General features: G+C 38.2%; 1 protein-coding gene across 1 annotated transcript in view; it reads left to right on the top strand.

The window, feature by feature from the left end:
• Zfpm2 (zinc finger protein, FOG family member 2) overlaps window positions 1-19,515 on the top strand; it is a 306,341-nt gene that overhangs the window by 220,385 nt on the left and 66,441 nt on the right. The gene's annotated exons all lie outside the window — the stretch shown is intronic.

Below are 19,515 nucleotides of genomic sequence, written 5' to 3'. Positions count from 1 at the left end.
TCTCTCTCTCTCTCTCTCTCTCTCTCACACACACACACACACACACACACAATCTTCTGGTAATTAGGGTAACTATTCACCCCCTTTCACACCTCCCTCTGACAGCCCACATGAACAGATCTTACCTTCTGTATCAGAATGTGTTGGTGATTCAAGCTAGTCAAGTTTAGCTAGCTTAGAAAGAAAAAAAAAAGGTAGCTGATATGTTGCATTTAATTATGTAAGGCTGCAAGATCCCAATGACATATTTACCTCATTTACCTCAATTTATTCTAATATTTATTAGGTCGTTTGAGAAACATCTGCAATACTTAGATAAGATGAGCAGTCTTGCAGGGGAAAGTGGACCACAATTCAAACCTACAAGGCACCGTGTCCCTCGTATGAATTCCAATTCATTTTTATGATGAAGCCCTCTTCTTGGACATTTAGCTCAGTGGTTAACGTATGGTGCCGGGAGCTTGAAGTTGGAAGTTGGGGGTCTCCAGTGAGTCAGTTATTGTCACCACAGTGATCTGTGGCCTCAGCCTTCACCTCAGACAACCTAGTCAAACAGAGGACATGAGATGGGGCAATCGTGGACATAGAGTGTTAGTAAATCCTGAGCCAGGGTATAATTAAGGTACTAAGTTTTAATCATGACATTAATATTGGAAAGCCATTTATTTGTGTCAAAGCATGTTGCCATATTAAATCAGTATAATTGCCTGCTTATGTTTTCTGAACCCGTGTATTCTAATGCAAAATCAATTATATGAAGATATTAGTGTAGCGTATATTCAGGGAACATCTCAACATTTAACAGAAAATTGGGCTACAACAACCAAGATTATTTAATGTTTACAAAGAAGAGTAGAGGTTAAAATCACATAGCGATATACAACATGTCCTTTATCGTTTTCACTGCACTTCCTTGGCTCTGTTTGGATTTTTAGGAACAAGTGCATAACACCTCTTTTGCCTTTCATTTGAGAGGCAGATATGCAGTATGGCAAAGAAAAATCCAAACAGTAGCTTTAAAGGACAAAGTGGTTTAAACGTTGTGGCTGAGATATGCTCACCAAGTTACCAACCTCCTAATTCATCCCAGGTTCAGGGAAGGTGGTCTTCCCAACCAGCAATGGGCAGTTACTGGTCACTCTAGGTTGAGATGGACACAAAGGGCCTCCTTGCTTTAGGGCCACTTCCCAATAGGAGGCACAGAAGACGTTCAGAACCCAGTTCCTTATCACAAATTGGTAAAGCAGAAATAAACACCCATTGTCTTCCAGGGACAAATGAGTGGTGGACTGGGCTTGCACCATGGCTTCTTCACTGCACGTAAGTTACAACGATGCTAAGGATTAGCTGTAAATATAGCAGGATTCAGAATCACCCAGCAGAGGGACCTCCTGTCATGACTCTGACGTTTTCTCTTGATTGCGTTAATTGAGATGAGAAGACCTGCTTGCTGTGGGTTTGGTTGTTTTTTGTCTGGGATCCTGAACTGTGCAAGTACAGGATTAGGCCTGAACATCAACACACATCATTCACTTTGCTACCACGTGTGAAATGCAGCCAGTGGCTTTAGGGTCCTGCTGCCTGGACTTCTCTGTCATACAGACGGTACCCTTGAACTAGGGTCCACAATGAACGCTTCTCTCTTAAGTTGCTTGTGTCAGAGGATAGTATCACAGCAACAAAGAAACCAAAATACCTGCCATCAGTTATGCAGAATATGTAGCCACAAATCTAGTAATGAATGATTTTACTTGGAAATGCACTTCTAGACGTTCTGAATGTTTTATGCAACTTTAGCACATACTATACCATTTAATCCTCCCAGCAACCCCACTGTGTGTGTGTGTGTGTGTGCGTGTGTGTGTGTGTGTGCGTGCGTGTGTGTGTGTGTGTGATTAACCCCATTTTATGAATGGAGAACTGAGTCTCAAGAATGAGTAAGCCAGGCACAAACCATACAGTTAACAAGAGCCAGAACCGAGATGTCTGAGTACAGTGGTCAGCTGTTCTAGTGTCTCAAAAATTATGAAATTATTTAAACCTAAGAATCTTCAAGATACACAGAAATCACAAGACTTTAAAAGAGGTGACTCTGGAAGATTCTAGATGAATAGGGCCCAAAACAAATATATTAGAATCAACACACAAAAATATGTACTAGCATACAAAAACTGAAAGTTATGTTATTGCTTTGCATTGAAAATGAAATTGATTTTAATCAACTTGGTTAAAATGGCCATGGCCTTGTTCCAAAACACAACAAGACTTTCTGGCCTTATTTCTAAGATACAATTATGACATCATGTTCAAAAATTTCTTTATCTTCTATTGTACTTCTTGTAATCTCGTACTAACTACAGGACATGAAATCATTGCTGACTCCCCTGCTTTTGGTCATCTATTTAATAATCGTTTCTTATGAGAATTACTGGCTAGTCATGTTTTCAAAGGGACTTACCATGGTTCTTTAACCATCTGCCATATTCTATATACTAGTGAAATCTCTTGTTCTAGGCCAGCCATAAAATGTAGAGAAGAGAATTAGACAATTGAAGGGTAGAAGAGGGTGTGATCAGTAATGGTTGTAGGTCCAGATGAATAATCTGGCAATGCAACGAAGACAGACTTAATTAGGAAGAGGCTTGACACACCTTGTTTGGCCTCGTGCGTTCTTGTGGAATCCATGGCCAGCAACTGCAAGCTACAGTCCTGTTCTGCGGGGTGTTTTTCTGTTTCTCTGCTGAATTAGGCCTGTGCTATTCAGTCTTTGGCCTTGGCATTTTGCTTCTTGATGAAATGTTTCTTACTGGTATATAATAAGATAAGGAACCTGAATTCGATGTAAAGATGGTATTTTGGTAAGTTCACTGCTTAGTCAGGTGACATTGTTCTATTCCAGGCTTTCTCAATGAGGGAAGCAGTGAACAGAGCTGCATTATGCTTAGTAATTGGGCATTGATTCTTATCCCCTGAAAACTGTAGCATTTACTAAATCATAGAACGTGTTTGGCCCAAACTGGGATGATGTTCTTTTCTCTATAAATGTTCCAGGAATATGTCTCCTTTCTTCTTAAATTCTGTTTCCTTTAATATTAAGCACTTGTGAGAAGTGTTTACTGGGGAAAGATAATATTTAATCAAAGCCCATTGCTCATAACTGGTTATGTCCTCCCCCTGTCTACAATAGTAGCTGTACACAAAGTCTCGTAGTGTCAGTTAGTATATGCATGAGTAGAAAAAAATGCAATGAGCTTAATGATTCCTGATAATTGACATCCACTAGAAATAAAACTTCATCTGGAGGTGTTATTATTTGAGTTTTTGAGCATAAAATGAGTGCCTCTTAGATTCATGCTTCTCAATAATCGAGAATTAACAAAGTATACCATAATAATTATAAATAGGAAAATTCATATAGTGCAGTTAAAGTCATATTAATATTTAGAGTAATAAGCATTTCTAATTATGGATACTATTCAGACACTTACAATTGCTTCCGTGTTCTTGTTTTTTAGTTTCTTTACTGTCATAATGATTCTTTGAGAAAGGAGCTGTGAGTTCTACAAATAAATGCTGATCTACAAATATTTTTCTTAAAGGCAATAATCATTCTGTAGCAAGCAACTGAACCATCTATGTTCCGAGTGTATGTTGTATATTGAATTAAAAATAAAAGAACAAACTTGTAGAGTCTCCTAGTTCTGTTTCAGCATTCATTTTAGGGAGCACAGTTGTTTTAACACAAACACACACGCACGTGCACGCGTGCACGCGCGCACACACACACACACACACACACACACACCAATATCTTGTTCTGGAGCGGGCATGTCTCACACCGTGTACACACATGGAAGTTAGAAGACAACTTGCAGGAGACACGTTCTCCCCATTGCTCCTGCAGGTCCTAAGACTCCAACCCAAGTCAGCAGGCTGGTAAAGCCAGCACCTTTCCCCAAAGTCCCAAGCACAGATACACTTTAATTAGAATTACTCTTTACTTTAAGCAAATCGAGGTTTCAGTTGTATAACATGATGTTTGCTTAAACAGTTATTCTGTGTTTTGTGGTAGAATTATGTATTAGAATAAATATTGTCTCTTTTAGATTTGTAGTAGGAATGCTTTTTAGGAAAGGTTTTTTTTTAGAAAGGAAATGGAAATGTTTTTCTTGAAGAGATGTGATTTACAGTTTTGTACCCCTGATTTAAACCAGTCACTTTAGAGTAAGTTTTGCTGGGCCATCTTTTTCCCACAGAAGTCTCAGGCACAGCTTCACAAATAATAAAAGTTGTCTTTATCCATTTTATTATATTCCATATCACTGACTTCAATATGTTTAATGGAGATTTTCAAAGGATTAGGATGATGTTTTTATATTTTTGTTCTTCTTTGTTGCTTTGTTTTGAGACAGGGTTAAGGGGCATCACTCTTAACTAAGCAAGAATTTTGCATCTTCCTCTCTCAGTCTCCTGAGTGCTAGGATTCAGGGTGTGTGCCATTATGTCAGTGCTGGCCAGTGTTCACTGTTGTTTTTGTTAATTTATCTCATTTGAGAGACTGGGGGTATTGTTTATGGGAAGGCAACTTACCTAGCACATTCAAGGACCTGGATTCAAATCCCTTTACTGCAGCAATAATAATAATAATGTTTCTGGGCATGGTGAGGATGCTTGTAATTCCAGCAATTGGGATGTAGACACAGGAGGAAAAGTATGATTCAACATAGCCTGGTTTTCATGGCAAACCATGATTATAAAATAAGTCACCACATTGGATTATGACTATAGATTTCATGTGGTCAAAAATTAAAGGAATCTGAGACATCAGAGAAACTTAAATCTGTATCTTACTGATTATACTCCTCAACTGAACCCCAGTCTCCCAAAGAATTGCATGTACCCGCTTCAGTCCTCAGGAAGTGGTGGATGACAAAGTGTAGGGTGGACTCAGAGAGACACCAAGATCAACTTAGAGTCCAAACTCATCTAAGAGTAGATGGGAGAGCAGATATTTTACTTTACTGCTTTATGTATCTGGGTTTTTGCCTGCAGATACATCTGTGCAACACGTGTGTGAAGGCCAGAAAATGGCATCAGATCCCTTGGGACTGGAGTTATACACAGTTGTGAGCTACCATGTGGGTGCTAGGAATCTAACCCAGGCCCTCTGCAAAAGTTGGCCAGTCTTCTTAACCACTGAGCCATCTCTCCAACACCTACAATACACACACACACACACAAAAGCACACCATATATGTGTATTTACATATATACATATTTATGTATGTGTATATACATATAACATATATATATATATTACAAAAAAAAGCAGCAGAGTGCACTAATAGGTGGTACCAGCAGTCATTATTTATTTAAAGGAAATTCTTAGGAACTTTTGTAGTATGATACCTGAAAAAGATACGAAAGTTTGAGACGCATGGAAGTTCCAGAGTGAAACCTGAGACTCTGTCCTCAGGTTTTAGATTTCATTATGAAACTCAAAACTCAGTCACAAGACAGCGGGCAGGGTCTACACATTTTGACTACCTTCAAGGATCGTCCAAACTTTGAATCTATGCTAACTTTTTGGTCTGTTACAGGAGCTTGAAATTATATGGTTTGAATCTTCTTAATTTCTGGTAAGGTCATGTAGGTTGCAATCAAGCTTAGTAAAATTACGTAGTATCACTGCAAGGATGAAAAAGCTCCCTGACGGTTCCTCAGTCTGAAGCTTTGTTTTTAAATGAAGCGTTTATTCCTGGGGCTGGGTGTGATATTTGCCATAGACTAAATTATACTTAACTCTAAAACTCCATGGGTCCGAAATAACAAGTTTTGCCTTCCAATCAGATGGCACACCTAATGTGGTCGTCAGGGAGGGTCTGTCCGTTGCCTTCACTGGGCAATCCTGAAGCGTTGAGCCCAGCCCAGACGTCTTTGATCCCCGTGTTAGGAAGCTAGGATATGGTGAAATACCCACTGGCTATTAGCAAATATATAACTTCTGCCCATATTACATTTGACAAATCAAGTCAAGCATGTGCTTAATTCAAAAGTAGTTTGAGAAAAGCTATGTCTTTTTAATATTCATGAAGGAAAGGAGAACCACTTTCTATGTTCAAATGGAACAACACGCAGAGAGGAAGAGCAATCATTTCTACGCTTGCAAAACTCCCTGGGAAATATATTTTGAGTTCAGTACTAGAACTCTGAATTAACCTAAAAACACATAAAGCTAAAGGCACAAAACAGCATAAACGCATTTGTGTGTTGTTTGTAAACATGTGTTTGCACATATATAGTGGTTATTGAAACAGCTTTATAAAGCCAATGCTTATGTCACCCAAAAACATTGATATCCACTGTCCTAGGTGAATGATATCGTGGCGTTTGTTTTAACTTCTCTGTGTCATGGTTTCTTAATCATTACAAGTGACCCTGTGTGCTAGGTGCCCCGTCCCCATCCCAGCAGAGTGAACACTCACTGTAATCTAGCGATATGGTGGTATATTTCCCTTTTTCTATTTCCATTCAGTGCTAAATTCTGTTATCATTTTAGCCTCTGCTCTTGTCTGCCCTGCTCCCTATCTAGCTTATCACCAAGGCTTTGGTTTTTTGGGGCTTTGATTTTTTTTTAACCATAAACCTATCGGATTGCAGGTCTATACTCTAGAAAAAAGTCATGTTAATGAATTTTTAAAAAACAAAACAAGAAGAATGTTGGAGGCACAAAGCTTTCTGGAAAGTTTCTTTTATAGGGCGATTGGTTTCATGAGGTCCCTGATTTCATGTCTGGAAAACATTATTGTCTAATACTCTGTTCTTCTGAGATTATTTTCTGTCTTCATTTCAGTATATCATTCATCCAACTACTGCTCCTCAGAGCCATGCCTTAAATACTCTTAGATATGGATAACGCCATTTAAAAGAGAGAACTTCTTCAGTGGCTTTCCTGACCCACAGAGAAAACCGTGTACTCACTAGGATCCACCCCCTAGTCCAGAGTCTCATTCCCAGGCATAACCATGTATTCTTTCTTATTATAAAGTTTTTACTGGAGTTCAATTATACTGGCTACTCAGCTAGTAAATTTGATAAAATTTAAAAATCAATGGTATAAACTTTAAATAAATTAAATTTTAATACATAACTTTAAATTCTACCATTTCTTAATTAGTTCACTTAACTGCAATATATGATTTTGAGGCTGTTTGTAACTATTATGTCACTACAGTAAAAAAAGCCTCTATAGTATACGTAGATATAATATATCATATATAGCATTTACATATTACACATGTATAATATATATGTATATATATGTAGTTTGTGAAGGTGTATCACTACCACACTGATAAATTGAAATTGACCACGGTAACAATATTTACACACTATGGACACTGGCACAAGCTACAAACTAGAAATTGTGATTTTTGTTTATTTCTTACCCAGAAGAATGAAGAAAATCTATTAACAGTGAAAATTCAGCCTTACAACATTACTAATGTAGCTAGTCCACTGTAAAATGTGCAGAATTTAGACAAAATCACATTCTGGTATTTAATTAAAAGTATTACCTCACTCAATGAAGGCACTGCTCACATCCCTGAGGAAGAAGTTCTGTTCTGACATTTGTTTTTAAGAGTCTGACTTTAGTATGGTTAACAGTGGACACCAGCACTAGAAGGCAGCAGGCATGTTTAAACCAGAGCTGACTTTTCTCTGCATCTTAGATTCACCATGCAAGAAAGAATTGACCAGAGACCAGAAAGGACATTCTAACTGGCCAAGTGAGAGACAGTCATATGTTTTATTACCGGGTTTGTATCACACACTGAATCAGTCAGTCTTTATGTGTATAGGTATTTCTACATTCTCATTCACACATCCTTTTGGTTACAGTCAAATGTAAACATTTGTTAGGCTAGCAAAGAAAATAAATTTATATACTTCAATGGCTTGGCTTAATAATGTACAGCTACGGAGCAGAAGAGCTAAAACCCCAGTCTCCATCTTACTTACTCTGTTATGATATTCTTATATCGCCAAAATGTGGCTCTCAGACAGTGTGCTTCATATCCCCTGTTGGAGTACGTGCTGTAGATTTCTCAGACCTTGACCTGGCCCTGCTGATTCAGAATTTCTGGGGATTGGGCCAAGAAGTCTACACTTTCCTATTGAGTCTGGCTGAGTCATATGTAGCCTCAAATATATTTATACATATATATATATATATATATATATATATATATATATATATATAATATTTTCCTGTTTTCTTTCAAAGATGGAATGGCTAAATTCTTAAGTAATTTTCCATAATCTAAAATATTGTTTATTTGGAAGATGGAGAACCAAGAGATGCTGACAGGAAAAGTGATATATGAATAAATATATTCACATGCATTGGTCATGCATGTGTGTTTGTATATATGATCCATACACTGCACGTGATAATCCTGGGTCAGGTATATTGACATGGTAACAGTACCTCCACAGAGACTCTCTAACTTACTTTGCATAAGTGACAGAAAATCTCCTTAACCTTTTGTGAGATCATGTGTTCTTATTATCAGGAATTTCCCAGAAGGGACACAGTCTCTAAGATCCCCTTGATTTAGCCAAATCCAGACACCCAAAGAAAACATGCCGCCACCTCGTGTGCTTTTTCTCAAGTCAAAAAGAATCAGAACGACTTCCCCAGGTCTGCAACCTTCTTCCCTCTCACAGTGCACCAACTCCCGAGGAATTTTAAAGAATGCAGCACAACAGGGGAGTCACTTAAGGCAGAAAATTCATCTCCACCAACGCTGAGCCTCCTGTTACAATGGATTAATCATCAAAGTCGATTATTCTGTCAAATTCTCCAAGGGTGAAATCACACATCTCGCCACTGGTGTGTGGAGCAGGCATTGCCTTCATCTTCCTGGCACAGATACAAACTGTGGGTAACTTTTATGCGCTGCAGACGAGGAATTGCTGATACATTTAAAAGAGAGCTGCCTTTCCAGCACACCTGCCCACAGCTGCTGAAAAATTATACTCCGTGCATGTCTCTCACTATTCCCCCCACTGATAGGTCAGCAGTTATTACAAAACTGCTATGATAAGAATCTGCTGGAGGCTTCTGGGATCGTATTAACCCGAATGGAACCACTGAGTCAGAGAAAAGCAAAGAGATGACTCAGAATAGCTAACAGCTCTTTCTTTTCAGCGTGTTGGTATCACATCCACCCTTCCTGACAACATCTAATTCTTCGCCTTCTGTAGAAGAGTGTCCTCTCCATCCCTGACCTCACTCACTCCCGTGTTCTCTGATAACAGCCGTGTTGTCATTGTGTCGAATGCTCTTCGTATATTATCTGCATTCACCCTGTTTCCATTCATTTCGACTTCACTTATAGGCCACTCAAGCCTTTCAGTTAGAAGCCATGATACAGCATTTTTCATGGCCTCCATCATGCTGACCTTGGGGTAGATATTTAACCAATTCATGCAAGGTAATTGCTAAATTAAGTAGAACAATGTTGTTCTCTGGATTCGATGATGCTCTTGTTTTTCCTTTGGAGACAAGGTCACAGGTGACTCAGAATGGTTCCAAACTTGCCACATAGAAGAGGATGCCTTTGAACTTGTGATTCTCCTGCCTCCACTCTGGAACACTAGGTTATGCGGTGCTGTAGGTGAAAGTCAGAACTTTGTGTTTGCCAAGCAACCCCGCTGCATCCCCAGAGACATACTGATTGGATGATCAAATATTTGCTACCTTTATGATTTATTACAGAAAATGTAGACAATTAGCACATGAACTCAGAGTACCTTGTGATTTTTTTTTTTTGTTTGGGATTTATTTTCTCTCAGGCCTACACAGCATCATTTTTCCGTCTCAGTGGGGAGTAAATGAGTAACAGTTGAGGGTTCAGGCTAACAATGGTCAGTAACAGCTCATGGTTAGCAAGGAGCCAAACTGGAACTTGAGCTCAAGTCAGTAGACACCTGGTTCTACATTCTTACAGAATGCCTACTGTGTAGCCTGAGTTTGGGCCGCTGACAATAGCATATGCTCTAACGTGAATAAATTATCTGACTTACTTTTATCGTCTGCAAAGTGATATCAGCAGGGTCGGATTCTCTAGTCCACCAAATACGTGGGGTAATCCTCAGTCACACTCATTCCAACAGCACCTTAGGGCCTCCTAAATACCTTGTTTCCTGACTGTAGGCTGGTGCCACCTGGTGGCAGTTGCTCACTCATGTGTCTTATGGGGTTGACTTGGTGTTGGAACTAACAAGGGGATGTCTAGAGTCCTGGTGATGAGTTCAGCAGTCTTTGGTTAGTTGGTGCCCGGATTTTCCTCCTGATGTGGAAAGATCAGTCCTGGACAGCAATGCTCACCTTTCTGTCTATTCATTTCCACGCTGAAGCTGGATAAGACTGAGCCATCCCCCCCCCCCGCCTCAGATGATATCTGATTTTATCTAACCACCTGGCACATTGTCTCAAGATAGGATTGTACTCTGGAGACTTGCATTAAAATCCTCAAATGAAATTATGACTTTCAAGGGGGCCTATGTAAGTTCAAAGCAGTGATGGAACGCAAATAATAATAATAATAATAATAATAATAATAATAAAAATAATAATAATAAATTGGTCATTCTTTTAGATAAAATTGCCCAGTGTTAATCATAAGTATGACATAATTTTGCATTTTTCACTTCAAACATACATTTTTCTGTTATACTCTATCCTTGTCTGGGTTTTGTTTTCAAAAGAGTCTTTCCAAAATAGAAATATTCTTAGTTCTAGCTTTGCCATCCTGCTGTTTCCTTAACTCTCGTGCTCTATGTCACTATACATCCTTGTCACCTCTCACGTGAGATATATATATATATATATATATATATATATATATATATATGTATGTCATGGTTTATGAAGATTCCACAACAACTTCCCCTTACAAGTGGATCCCCTCAGTTGTCAAGAACTCATGTATCATCAATAAAAAGTAAGATTTTAGCCTCGAGCTCAGCATCTTCTGGTTTCAAACACACTGCTTTTTTATGTCACTTCCTTTATCTAATCTCCCCCCACCCCAAACCACCTTTCTAAGACTGTTTCTCAACATCTGTGATATTGAGGTATGTATTGTCTTCAAACCTGTAACATTCTACCTGATATCACATCAAAGCTTATCTACTTACAAAAAAAAAACTTTAAAAAAACAAAGAGTGAAACCTATGGGTGTAATGTCTGACTTAGCTTTGCCTTCATCTTGGTCAGCAGTCAAATGTCAAATTGTGCTGACAGTAATTGAGATGCTTCAAAACAATGATGTGGTACGCTAATTCAGACAGTTGGTCATTTAACCTTACCCACAGACATGCTCCACTCCTGTGATGGGCCAAACAAAGGTTGTAACCATAATAACCATAAACAGGTCCATCTTGAGTATCGTGAATTCTAGATTAGACAGATTTGGGGTCAGTTCTTCACCCTTTTATTTGTTAACTTTTTACTTTGGACTTATTAACCAACTTCCCAAACATCAGTTTTTCCTATATAATATCGAGTATGATCATGAAATCTCATATTAAGTGTTTAGATAAAGGTGATTTAACATTGTATGTAGAAAACATTAGTCACCAATGTCTAATAAGAAACAAAACTTTAGTCCATTAGTAGTTATTACTATTCTCTTTTGGTCACATTGTTGCTATTGTTTGTGTTTACCCCATCCACAGAAAAAAACTGAAGCTAGGTTGCATCAAAGGCAACAGGCATGGCCAGCAGCACCAACAGAGAGGCAGGGGTCTCTACCAATAGTCCCCTTGATTAATATTTCATGACAGATTCTAATCTCAAACTCGTTTCTCCAGCCTTGATAGTTATGCAAAGATCAATACTAGAGAGGGTTATTTCATTAGCTAATTTGCATCTAGGAATAATGGGTATCAATTTTGCATGATTTCATTTTGATATCACAGGAAACCTCAACCAGGCTTGAATATCAGAGGAAAACCGGGCAAGTTCCACGGCCACATTTACCTTATGCAAAAATATATGTTGATTTTAAAGAAATGTGAGCAGCTCCTCAGCAGTCTGACTTTAAAGCAAACTGTATTAACGACACTCGCCTAGAGATGCGTTCCCAGGGAAGGGAGGTTAGGTATCAGCACTAGTCTTTTCAGAACTTTTCCTAACCACCACACACATGCTCTGTCAGCGTTCTTCACAACCATCTTCCATGTCCTCCATGTATCAGAGGACTCAGATCAAAGGTTCCCCTAAGTAAACGTTGAGGTAGGTAGGATACATTCCTTTGCTATCTGAGATTTTAATTGCAAGTTTAAAGAGTTTTAACTTATCATTAGTTACTAGGGTTTAGTGTTATTTTTATCATTAATTTGCTAGTATTCATTCCTAATAACTACGTGCCTGCAGTATATTTTTCATAACTTTGGAGTTGGCTAAGTCATTTAATGAAGCTGTGTGCCACATTACCTAATAGTAAAGAGTATCTTTTTTCCTTGGCGCAGTAAGCCAGCTCACTCTTCCATCAGGGTAGGGTATGACTTCATTTTTAAGTTCAACTCAGCATCTCAACTTACACTCCCGAACAAGCATCTTCCTCCTCAGTGCGGGTGCCACATGCATACACAGACAAGCTTCGGGAGCAAGCAAAGAGTCGTGCCACCTGGATGAATAAACTGAACTCACTGTTGCTTCTCAGATGTCCTCTGAAAGAACGCCATTTAAGAAAGAGCCCTCCAGACTTCCTTTGTCATAGCATTCTTTTTGGCTCATCTTCCAGTATCTCCGAGGTTAGGGGATGGTGATTTTGATTAGCAAAGATGAAGACAGACTCTTTTTTGAAAGAGAAGATTGAAACAAAAGAGAATACCCTGGTATCACTACAGCGAATGTCTTTAGTTCCAATACTAGGTGGGGAGAGACAGGCAGATCCCTGTGATTTCTAGACCAGCTTGGTCTAAGGAGGGAACTCTATCCAGGGAGAACAGAAGGAAAGCACCAGTAATATTTACTGTGCCTTTAAGGAAAAGGAAAATGATTTCCTTGAAACTAAACGTGTAGACAAGACCCCGCAGAAGCATAACATCTATTTCAGCACAGTGAATTTTGTTATGCTTTCTTCTTAGCTTTATATAATATTTATATAATATTTATATAATATGTACGTACCTCAAACACAAAGTCTTCTTCATTCCATGTTTCTATAAGACCAAAGAGTAAATTTCTAATGTCAGATCACCTTTCTTATGAAAAAGGCATGTGCTCATTAGACCATTTTATACAACATATGAAATATTACATGAGGAAACTTTAAATATTGCATTGAATTCTCATTGTTATGATTTTCTTACGTCCAGGCTCTATATTTCAATGACTGCTGGGTTCTTTTTACACTCCATGTGTTATTTTTAAAAATAAAACTTAAAATAAGTGAAATAACATATTTCTTCTGTTCATATTCTAATCTTGAGTACTGAATTAATGACTAGATTAAGTAGATTTCTCACAGTTTGGGTGAAGCTTACATTGTTGTTGCTGCCTCACATAAAGTACATCAAGGCCATCTATAAGATCATATTTTGTATGCATATTTTGCTTTTTTTGTACTATCCAGTATGGTAGGTACTTGTAACTTAGGGCTATTGAGCACAATAATGTCCTTCATCTGAACTAGGTATGCTAACAGCTTAAAATCTATACAGATATCAAATATTTAGTAGTAAATAAATAGATAAAAATGAATTTTATTTTAAATACATTAAGTTACATAAAATAAACCATTTACTAAAATTATAGCTCTGTTTCTCTTATTATTTGGATATGACAATTATAAAATTTAAGTCATATTTATGTCCAACTTTGTAATTCTCTTGGACAAGCCTGATTTAGACATGACCAGGCCTTGACCAAACAAAGGTTAAATTTTTATTTCTATGTATTTTTATATTGTCCCCTTTCTTTTTTTATCTCTTTGCTTGTTGCTTTAACTTTTTTCCTTCTATTTGTGTAGGACCATTTGAATCCAAAGTCTTCTAAATGTCAGCCAAGTCTTCTCTCGTGAAGATAGGATTTTTAATCCGTGTGTGTGTGTGTGTGTGTGTGTGTGTGTGTGTGTGTGTGTGTGGTACAGTGTCTCATTCTGGTGGGTCACTGTGGATTCCTTAGTGCGTCCGTAATCTGCTTTTCAACTATTCTCACTTCTTACTTGGATCCAGTATGTTCTTAAATGAGGTGGCTTTCTTCCTTTGCAATACATCATCTCTTCTACTTTTAAGAATGTACTTTTGACTTATTCTTCTGAGAGAGTGCTTTCAAGTTTGTATCTACATAACTGATTTGATTTTCTGCTGTGTCAACTCTGTTCTCCAGCTTCAAAGGCATAATCTGCTTTTCCAGTGAGCTTCCTTAAATTCATCTTTCGCTCTTATCCGGTGATTTTTGTACATCAAACTGATATTTCTTGTGGCGTTTTTTCCTGTGCCACTCACTTCTGTTTCTGCTTATCTTGTATTGATAGTAAGTTATTTGGAAAAAAATTCTTGGATAAGTAATGCAGCACACTTTTAAACGCCTGTTTCTCCCCATTGTCCAAGTGGTAGACTCATTCTTGACCCTTCTATTACATTAACCCGCAGGGTTTGAATTTGCAAATTCCTGAACGAGATACAGAACTATTCAGAGTTGATTTTTACCAGAAGATCAAGTCAATAACTCTTCACCAGCTGGAATACTGGCAGTAATAGGGCACCTTCTCACCCTACATTAACACGACACCCCGTAACTTGTCAATGGTTGAGTTCTTTCTCATATCAAGAGCCTAAGTTAAGAGACAAGGCACAAAACTGATTTTCTGCTATTTCATAGGGTATTGCAAATTTTATGTACTGTGCAAAGAGGCCTTTTTGTCCTACAGGTGGGTCTTCCTCTTTAAGTTTTATCCTCCAAAGGAACGAGGCACTACTAAGCAAGCTTACTCTATGTATTCTGCCTAACATTGTTCTGCTACCTTACTTTAAAGTTGTAGCTTTAATTTGGATCCATGATTTCAAAAGGCAAAGGTTCTAATCAGCAGGCTTGAAAACAGCATTGTGGGGATGCTGGAAAGTGTTTATTTAGCATACCAAGATACAGACCTCTAGAAGCAACCTGACACAAAAAAAATAATAAAATCACTTAAATTTATGCATGCAAGTCTCTTCAGTTTCCTGTGTGTCTCATCATCAATGATTTTATTTAGTTAGCATCATTTCATTGGTCTTTCAGCTCAAGAACTTCCAATAGTCACTTGAACCTAGCTTACTTGTTATGATATTTTGTAATGTTTTGTTTCTATGTAGTTATTCTAACAACAAAAAATGTTTAAATTGACTTGGCTGGTCAAGGGGCCTCTACTCTTTTGTTGTTAGCATCTATGATATGTGACTGTAGTCTTCAAAATTAAAATTTTTCTCCTTGGAGAAGAAAAAGAAAACTGTGGGGAATCTGAAATTAATGTCAAATTAATAATGATGAAGAGGTCTATTATATTTTTTTTTCCTGTGCTGAGAAGTAATCAGCAAGAAGAGCTAAGACTTGGAATTGCCTAAGTTCTCAGTCCAGCACAGGACCTCCCACTGTCAAAGAACAACTAGTTCATGCTCTGTTTCATAGGGGAAAGCTTTGCACAGGTACTTATCTGGGCAAAAAGGTTGAAAGTCATTAAATGCCACCCCATTCATTATTCAGTTTATAACCAGCTTCCTTGGAGAGAGAATACACTCGAAATGAAGTAAGTGTCCAATGATTTTGGTGATAAATTAAGCAGAATTCAGGGAAGAACTGCCCTCTCTAAACTGCTGGCAAAAGATGGAAGGAATTTGGGATGGAATTTCTTCCATTCTCCGTGGAAGAAATGAGCGAGTTGAGTTTTAGAATGAGGAAAGTCATCATATAAGCTCTGAGGGGCCCTCAGAGAACCTACCAATGAACAGTAGAGATGGGAGTGTGTCAAGCATCAAGTGCACAGTAGCTAGAAGAGTCTGGGAAATGAGGAGAAGAAGATAAAGAACTGACATGGTTCTGCTCATGCCAGTGGATGGTGATAGATGAGGAGAGACCTGGAAGGTTTGTTGAACCTTACTTTTCTAAAGCAGACAAATACAGACAAAATAGCTTAAAATAAACCATCATATTTTGGTATCAGTTTTTCTTAGCTAAAGTTGTTATTAATAGCCTAGCTATTAATAAACCAAACCAAATAGTGAATGAACAGATAACCATTATTACCTCATGATTACTAAGGTACAGGATAATTAGAATACTTACCTCTGTGCACTGTGGCTTAAAAGGCCAAAAAGAAAAAAAAAGACACTGGTCTCAAAAAAGAAGAATCATCCTAATGAATAAATCATTGCCTTGATAGGTCACAAGTACCATGTTCTGTGGAAACACAAAGTTGACCATGATATTGTCTAGGCTTTGCAAGAAGGTATCAGAGTTGCTGTTCCTGGGTTCACAAAGGAGGAGGAGTTCATCAGTAAACAAATAAGGAGGCTCTCCCAGACAGAAAAAGTGGGGGGGAGACAAAGCAAAAAGTTCAGAAAGATCACTGCATGTTTAAACACAAAAACAATCTGAGAAAGAAGAAATGAGCAACGTGGAGAGAGTAAAATGCCAGATTATCCTGGGGTCGGGGAAAACGTAGAGGGATTAGAAGCTCAGTGTGCAGGAAATGAACGGTTAGAAAGCTGTCCTTCAACAATTATGATTTTAAAACTTTAATTTTTTTCCATAATCAGTTGCTATTGAAGTCTTCTGAGAAAGGGGTGAGAATTTGAATAGAAGATTCTAAGTTCTAATCTGGTTGCAAACGTGGAGCCTATGCAGTGGTTTTATAGAACTGAAAACCAATTCTACTGATGAATGTCTGTGACAGAGCACTCTGGACTAAGCCGCTGTAACAAATGATGGAAAACAACTGATTCTGCATATAAACTGAGCTGTAGCTAGAACTTCCTGGGGACATCTGCATCCCATGGACCAAAATTTGAATGGAGCTGCCTATCTACAGTGAGGGAGAAGGAGGTGATTTAAACACAAAGTCTTTTTAAAATTTCAAGAAATGTCACAAGTCACTTATTATATACATATATTTTGTGTATACATAACATATATATATATATGTATATGTAAACACACAGACACATACATATACATTTCATTGGCCAAAACTGTTTCTGTGGACCCACCTCCTGAGAACTACAATGGTACAATACAATCTCTTTCACAAAAATGACAGGGTTTAGTATATCATATCCTTCAATATGTGTGCTAAAAACTCTCTCACAAATGAAGACTTCTGGAATAATTTGTGCATCTGATTTTAAATAATGTTTTCCTATGAAGAAACCTAATGTAATGATTTACGGCAGTTGTTCCGCTACTTGACAGAGATTTGCCACAGAAATTCAGTTAAGGCTGTAGAAGAATCTCCTGTCTCCAGCTGTGTTGATGCTCAGTAGAAGAAAGGAAGAGAGAGAGAGAGAGAGAGACAGAGACAGAGAGAGACAGAGAGAGAGAGGAAAGAAATAAAAGGGGGAAGAAGGAGGGAGGGGGGAAGAAAGAAAGAAAGGGAGGGAGAGAGATCTGTATTATGTGCCAGGTATACAGGCTTTCAAGTATGTGATTTCACTTATTTTTGCAAAGCTCTGGAATATATACACAGTAAGTCTGGGAACAAATGCTTAGGAAGTGGATGAAGGCTGTTCTCAGCACAGACCTGATGTTCTCCTGAAATTTTCTAGGAAAGTGTCATCCTTGAAAAGTATGCTTTAAGGAATTTTCTATTTTAAATTAATTTGTTTTCCTATATAATTGTGGTTTTTAATATCTCTAGAAGTTAAGTTCACTAAATCTCATCTTGTGATGAGGATCCCTTTAAAATTAGGGTGTGGTTTACCAAGACCTATTAAATAGTGTTTGATTTTCATACACCACCTAAGTAATTTTTTACACACTGGCTCCCTTACCTTCTCCTATGTGGTTCATTCCTATGAACTGAAGCTGTAGTTTTAAGTCTACACTGCTCTGGGCATTTTGGAACCCCTGTATTGTAGTCCGAATAAACACCTAAAATTCTCCAATGAGAATTTAAGTAGATGGCTCACCTACTGGGCTCCTACTTACTTATGTTCTTCAAACTTTGTCCTAGGACTCTTTATACAGTGGAAGTTCTCCCTATTAAAGCAATTTCATGTGCTTTCCTTGCCATTAGAAGTGTGATTATTTGTATAATATGTACTTGGTTATGTGGGTGTGAGTTTTGTTTATTAAGGACTTCACTCACCTAATTACTTATCTGGTTTAAAATATTAATTAGACATATGCAGTATTCAAGCAGTGGCTTAAATCCTGGGAACAGAGCAGTTCAGAGACTGGTACAACCCCGACCTTCCAGTCTTCAATTCATGGTAAAGGATACATGACGGAGTTCTTTGTAACCCTCTGCAATGTCATTTGTAATGCTTTAACTCTGGGAACAGATACAGCTTTCAGGAATGTGTTTTCCTATGTGGGTGCATGTAGGATTGTTTTGACATTAAGAGTCCAAGCAACCAGAGAGGAATTTAGCCTACCGACCCCTTTTCACTGCAGCACTATTTTCTCCGTGGCCTCCTACACAGGGCTTCTGCAGTACTTTCAATCCCTTTGTGAACCAAGTACTATCTCTGTCCCCAGCCCCAGGATGCCAGTCACCTCCCCTGTCTCTGTTCAGCCTCTCTGATAGGTTTTATTTGCACAAAAGCTGGGTACTCGAAGCTCACTGCTCCAACCGAGGATTGCTGCTGAGAATAAAGGCTCACCTAACCCCAGTGGTCCCTTGACATTGTTCGGAGTGGATTGCTATGTGTTCTTGATGTCTTAACTGTCTTAATGCCTCTCCTGGACATCATTTTAATGGCTTTTCATTAGGTTGGTACACTTTAATACGCAGCATCTATTAAAGGCCTATAGGGAACTGCAGAAGAAAAGACCTTGTTCTGTCTAGAACTCAAAGCGACTTCGAAACTTTTTTTTTTAAGCTGGCTACAGAATGAATGCTGCCTGAATGAGTAATGATTAGAAAGGGTTTGGAACTGTATTACCATAGGTGACAGCTCAGGAGAGATAGGCAGGTAACGTTAAGAGGCAAGGATAAGAGGCTATGACATTATGTCTGGAGGGTTAAGGACTCACAGCCGAAGCTTGAACTGCTATTACTGGATCAATACTTCTCAGTTCAACACTTATCTTGACTACTGGTTAGAGGCTTTTGTAGATATGAACACTGAGAGAGTAAAATAAAACTGAAAAAAAAAATGATTGTTGCTGTTCCCTTCCATGTGGATTGCTGAAGTTATTTAGGCTTCAGATTCCTTTTTCATAGGAAGAACTCCAGTGACCTGAACACAGGATAAAAACCAAGTTGTGAATTAGAACCTGCTCTCTGTCATCCTGCT

This window comes from Microtus ochrogaster, unplaced genomic scaffold, assembly GCF_000317375.1.
Source record: "Microtus ochrogaster isolate Prairie Vole_2 unplaced genomic scaffold, MicOch1.0 UNK19, whole genome shotgun sequence".
NCBI classification, from domain to species: domain Eukaryota; kingdom Metazoa; phylum Chordata; class Mammalia; order Rodentia; family Cricetidae; genus Microtus; species Microtus ochrogaster.
Note: the sequence above shows the minus strand (reverse complement) of the source record. Positions and strands in the feature narration are given on the sequence as shown.